The sequence below is a fragment of the Mytilus edulis genome, chromosome 11 (genome assembly GCF_963676685.1).
Source record: "Mytilus edulis chromosome 11, xbMytEdul2.2, whole genome shotgun sequence".
Lineage (NCBI taxonomy): Eukaryota > Metazoa > Mollusca > Bivalvia > Mytilida > Mytilidae > Mytilus > Mytilus edulis.
In genome coordinates, this window is record NC_092354.1 from 64,472,067 (window position 1) to 64,478,781 (window position 6,715).

The window sequence follows — 6,715 nt, forward strand, 5'->3', positions numbered from 1 at the left end:
TATTATCTGATGCACAGTTTGGTTTTCGAAACGGTTATAGTACAGTTGATGCTGTTTTTTGTTTATACTCTGTTATTCAAAATACACTCTGTAAAAATAAAAGATTATATTGTTGCTTTGTAGACTACTTGAAAGCTTTTGACTCAATTGATCGCTTATGTTTATGGTACAAAATTTCCAGATTAGGTATTCGGGGAAGACTATTAACTGTTTTAAAATCTATGTATAATAATGTTAGAACCTGTATTAGATTCAATGGGCTAAACTCTGATTACTTTTGTAACAACCTTGGTTTAATGCAAGGGGAAGTTCTTTCTCCAATTTTATTTTCGTTCTATGTGAATGATTTTGAAAATGAATTTATTGCTAATGGCAACTGTGCCTTAGAGTTTCAAGATATAACATTATTTTTGTTAATGTATGCTGATGACATGATTTTGATGTCTGAAACAGTAGAAGGTTTACAGGAAATGTTAAATACTTTGTCAATTTACACAGAAAAATGGGGCTTGTCTGTTAATACAAAAAAAAAACAAAAATTGTTGTTTTCAGGAAGGGTGGAATTGTACGGCCTAATGAGACATGGGTCTATAACGGTCAAACAATGGATATTGTGGAACAATTTTGTTACTTAGGTGTATTAATACCGTATAATTGTAAATTTCTTAAAACACAGAAACATTGTGCAGAACAAGGTAGAAAAGCTATGTTCAGTATGAGAAGAACTACATCATCATTATGTTTAAATGTATTTACAATGCTTAGTCTCTTTGATACTTATGTTAGTAGCATATTAATGTATGGGTGTAAAATATGGGGAGTACACAAATCTCCTATGATAGAAAAGGTCCATTTGGACTACTGCAAAATGTTATTAAGTGTCAAAAGAACGACCCCAAATGTGATGGTCTATTTTGAATTAGGTAGATTTCCACTGCAGTATGAGCGTAATTATAGAATACTTAAATTTTGGTTCAAAATTTTAATTAGTGACAATTGTATATTAAGGTCTTGTTATAAAGAACTTGTGTTAAATTGTTCAAAATGTATGAACTGGGCAACATATGTTAAAAGATTGATATATAGTCTTGGTATGCATAATTTGTGGGATAATCAGTGGTTGTTAAATGTAGACAGCTCATATTTACCTTTGATAAGACAGCGTTTGTTTGATCAAGCTAACCAAGAGTTACAATTTTTATTAGATTCTTCTTCAAAGTGTAGATTATATAAGTATGTTGTAACAAATGTAGTTTTGCAATTTTATTTACAGAAATGCATTCCTGTACTTTTTCGTAAATGTATAACAAGGATTCGTTTGTCTTCACATAACCTTTGTATTGAAACTGGACGTTATGTTGGTACTAATAGAAATGAAAGAAATTGTATTTTTTGTGATTTAGGAGTAATAGAGGATGAATTTCATTTTATCCTTCAATGTAGTAGATATACTGATTTGCGAAAAAAAATATATAAAAAAATATTACTGGTCTAGGCCATCAACTTTTAAATTAATAGAATTATTGTCAGGTGAAAACACAAAACAGCTTTGTAACTTGGGAAAGTTTTTACATTTCTCTTTTAAATTAAGAAACAGTTTATTGTAATAAAAGATATTTTGTATTGATGAAACTTCTGACGTCACCTATTGTTTATTATACATATTGTTTATATTGTTTGTAATATGCCACATGTATACACTGTACATGTATATGATTATACTGATGAGCCGTAAGGCTCAAAGTTAATAAAGAATTTGAAGTCACGGAGTATTTTTCAAGACAAAAACCGTAATGTTCTCAAGCAGTCGTTTATCAATGACAATGAGGTCAAGGACAACGAACAAAGGACGGACGGAAGCTTTCTAACATAAGGTATCTGAAACTTTACACAAAAAGAGGGGCGAAAGATACCAGAGGGACAGCCAAACTCATAGATAGAAAATTAACTGACAACGCCAAAGCTAAAAAAAAAGAAGACACAAATGAAAGTACACAAAACACAACATAGAAAACTAAAGAGTTTAAGCAACACGAACCCCATAAAAAAACTGGGGTGATCTCAGGGGCCCGGAAGTGTAAGAAGATCCTGCACCACCTGTGGCACTCGTCGTTATGTTATGCTCATGTTATCACAAACCCGCAAGTTTATGCTGTTACAGGCGCCTGACTGTTATTTCTATGCCACGCACTAAAGTCTCAGATGAGACAAAAGAACACCTTCCATACAGACAATTAAAGAGTAAATCACACAAAAGGTTATATGAACCAGCTATTCGAAGTAGTGTAAGGGGAATCATATCTTGTGTTTAGTAATTTTTTTATTACCAAGATCCCTTCATCATACAACTGGCTATGCATGTATATCTTACATAACATATGATTCAATTTTCAATTCCTATTCTTTGTTGTAACATTGATTTCACTTTATACTCACCGTGATTGGTGATTTTTTTTCTTTATACTTGTTTGGCTTTCTAACTATTTTGATCTGAGCGTCACTGATGAGTCTTATGTAGACGAAACGCGCGTCTGGTATATCAAATAATAAGTCTAGTACCTTAGATAACTTACCTATATTATGACACATAAAACATCACGATTTTAATGTCTGCCAATCAACAATCAGGGTTAAGTATTATAAAACAAGTCTGTAATGCAATTATATTGATACATGTATACTAATCTGTTTCCACAAGTCTTTTTTATGAGTTTTAAAAAAGCTGTGAAAACAGGAAGCCATATCCTTTTCATAGAAAAAAAACTGACGTCTACAGAAATTAATCTGTCTTTAAGTTACTTATATAATTTGATGAGTGAAACAGTTACTTAAATTCACAAGTATCATATTACTTTAGTAATTGGTAATAATGCATCAACAGAAACCATTATTTATATAAAAGGCTTAGGAATTGACAGTTCATTACCTGATCATTGTTATATGCAGGTCAATTAATAGTGTTTTCATTACCTAACTTATAAAAAAGGGTTCAAAGATACCAGAGAAACATTCAAACACATGCATCGAAAATAAACTGCCAACGCCAGCCAAGGCTAAAAAATTTAATTTTGGATGTAACGCGTCTTCGGATTGGCTGACGTTATTTTGTTATGAGCCCATAGACATAATTTAGGCATGTGACCGTGACGTCATCAACGTTTGTTTATGGTTTTCTACGCGCGTTATTCAGTGTGCACCAAATTTTTTATGTTATTTCTTCATAGACAGAAAAAATATTACAGTCATTCCTTAAATAAGAAAAACAGAAGTCAAATAATACAACACAAGACACAATCTAGAAAACTAACAACTAAGCAACATGAACCGCACCAAAAACTAAGGGTGTTCTCAGGTTATCTAAACATGAAATTGAAGAAGTCTTCATTGTCTCCAATCGATGTACATATATGGTCATACTGATCCCTTATCCTTATCATCAAGATAAAAAAAAGTCAATTAATGTGGAAAGAAACCCAAATTAAATACAAGAGGCGCATAAGAACCTGAATCAAGAACAAAAAAATAACAAATTGATAAATTATATTTTTTTTGCTAATTTCTATATTAAATTTTAGATATAGCATTACAGTTACATGAGTTATGCTGAGTCGAATTAATTATCTTTTCTTCAGTTCAAATATCATATTATTTATTTATGAAAAATAAAATCAGGAGTTTTTTTCTTGTCTGTAACTTCAAAACCCTGTTCTCCCCTTTCCTATATTTAAATTGCTCCGTTCTATAATTCAAGGTCAATAAAATAATGTATAGATCTCAATTTGCTTGTTTATCAATTTTACAGTTAACAGTTTCTCTTTCAAGATAGACGAAAGATACTAGAGGGACATTCAAACTAGATCGGAAATAATCTGCCAACACCATGACTAAAACAGAAAAGAAAAAAACTTTACAGACAAATAATAGAACACAAGACAAAACATAGAAAACTAAAGACTAAATAACATGACCCAAACCAAAAACTGGAAGTGATCTCAGGTGCTTCAGAATGGTAAGCAGGTCCTGCTCCATATGACACCCGTCGATTTGCTCGACATGTTATTACAAGCCCAGTAAATTCAGTAGGTCACACAAGTTTATGCTGTTACAGTTGCCGCCTGATTGTAATTTCTATACCACGCACTATTAAAAGTCTCAGATGAGACAAAAAAAAACCTTCCATACAGACAATTGAAAAAGAGTAAATCACACAAAAAGTTATATGAACCAGCTATTCAAAGTAGTGTAAGGGGAATCCTATTTTGTGTTTAGTAATTTTTTTATTACCAAGATTCCTGCATCCTACAACTGGCTATGCATGTATATTTTACATAACATATGATTCAATTTTCAATTCCTATGCTTTGTTGTAACATTGATTTCACTTTATACTCAAAATGATTGGTGATTTTCTTTCTTTATACTTGTTTGGCTTTTTAACTATTTTGATCTGAGTGTCACTGATGAGTCTAATGTAGACGAAACGAGAGTCTGGTATATCAAATGATAAGCCTAGTACCTTAGATAACTATATTATGACACATAAAACATCACGATTTTAATGTCTGCCAACCAACAATCAGGGTTAAGTATTACAAAACAAGTCTGTAATGCAATTATATTGATACATGTATACTAAACTATTTTCAGAAGTCTGTTTATGTGTTAATAGCTGTAAAAGCAGGTATTCATATCCTTTTGTATAAAAAAAAATTTGACATTAAGAGAAATTAATTGACCTTACTTATATACTTATATAATTAAATGAGTTGAACATATACTAAAATTCACAAGTATCAGATTAATTGGTAATGATGTAACTACAGGAGCCATTATTTATATAAAAAGCTTAGGAAATGTCATTAACAGTTCATTACCTGATCAACATGTAGGTCAATGGTGTTGTCATTACCTAACATCTAAAGATACCAGAGGGACATTCAAACTCATAGATAGAAAATAAACTGACAACGCCATGACAAGATACAGACAAAAAGACAAATAATAGAACACAAGACAAAACATGGAAAACCAAAGACTTCTCAACACGAACTCCACCAAAAACAGGAGGTGATCTCAGGTGATGTTTCACCAAAATCCGATCTCAGGTGATCTAAACATGAAATTTAAAAGTCTTCGATGCCTCTAACTGATGAACAGGTATGTTCATACTGATCCCTTATCCTTATCATCAAGGTAGAAAAGTATATTAATGTGAAAAAAAACCCAACTAAATACAATAGGCGCATTAGAACCTGAATCAAGAACAAAAACAAGAATGTGTCCCCGGTACACGGATTCTCATCTGCACTTTTTTTATTTTTATGTTCAGTGAACCGTGAAAATAGGATAAAATCTCTAATTTGGCATTAAAATTAGAAAGATCTTATCATAGGGAACATGTTTACTAAGTTTCAAGTTGATTGGACTTCAACTTCATCAAACAGATGCTCCGCAGGGCGCAGCTTTATACGACCGCAGAGGTGGAACCCTGAACAGTTGGGGCAAGTATGGACACAACATTTAAGCTTGATACAGCTCTGAATTTGGATTGTGATTAAATAGTTGACACAACATAGGTTTCTGACACGGAATGAATGTGGTCTAAGAACTTAAACTTAAAAACTTATAAAATTTTAAAATTGGACATTTACCTTTTATGGTCCAATATCTAAAATCTAAATACATGGTTAGATTCAGCATATCATAGAACCGCAAGAATTCAATTTTTGATGAAATCAAATAATGTTCAATTTTAGACCCTTTAGACCTCAATGTGGACCAATTTAATAACTGGGCCCAAATATTAAAAATCTAAATACATGGTTAGATTCAGCATATTTAAGAACTCCATATATTCAATTTTTGTTGAAATCAAACAAAGTTTATTTTTGAACCCCGATTTTGACCAACTTGAAAACTGGGCCCATAATCAAAAATCTAAGTACATGTTTAGATTCGGCATATAAAAAAACACCAAGAAAATATGTTTTGTTAAAATCAAACTAAGTTTAATTTTGGACCCTTTGGACCTTAATGTAGACCAATTTGAAAACAGGGCCAAAATTTAAGAATCTAAATACTCGGTTAGATTTGGCATATAAAAGAACCCCAATAATTAATTTTTTTATGAAATCAAACAAAGTTTAATTTTGGCCCCTAATTCCTAAACTATTGGGACCAAACTCCCAAAATCAATCCCAACCTTTGTTTTGTGGTCATAAACCTTGTGTTAAAATTTCATAGATTTCTATTTACTTATACTAAAGTTACTGTGCAAAAACCAAGAAACATGCTTATTTGGGATCTTTTCGGCCCCTAATTCCTAAACTGTTGGGACCCAAACTCCCAAAATCAATTCCAACCTTCCTGTTGTGGTCATAGACCTTATGTTAAAATTTCATAGATTTCTGATATCTACTAAAGTTATTGTGGGAAAACCAAGAAAAATGCTTATTTGGGGCCTTTATGGCCCCTAATTCCTAAACTGTTGGGACCAAAACTCCGAACCGTCCTTTTATGGTCATAAACCTTGTGTTTAAATTTCATAGATTTCTATTTACTTATACTAAAGTAATAGTGCGAAAACCAAATGTCTTTGGATGACGACGACAACGCCAACAACATACCAATATACGACCACAATTTTCAATTTTTGCAGTTGTATAAAAACTACCTAACCAAAAACTTTGACCTGAAGCAGGAAGGACGGACACAC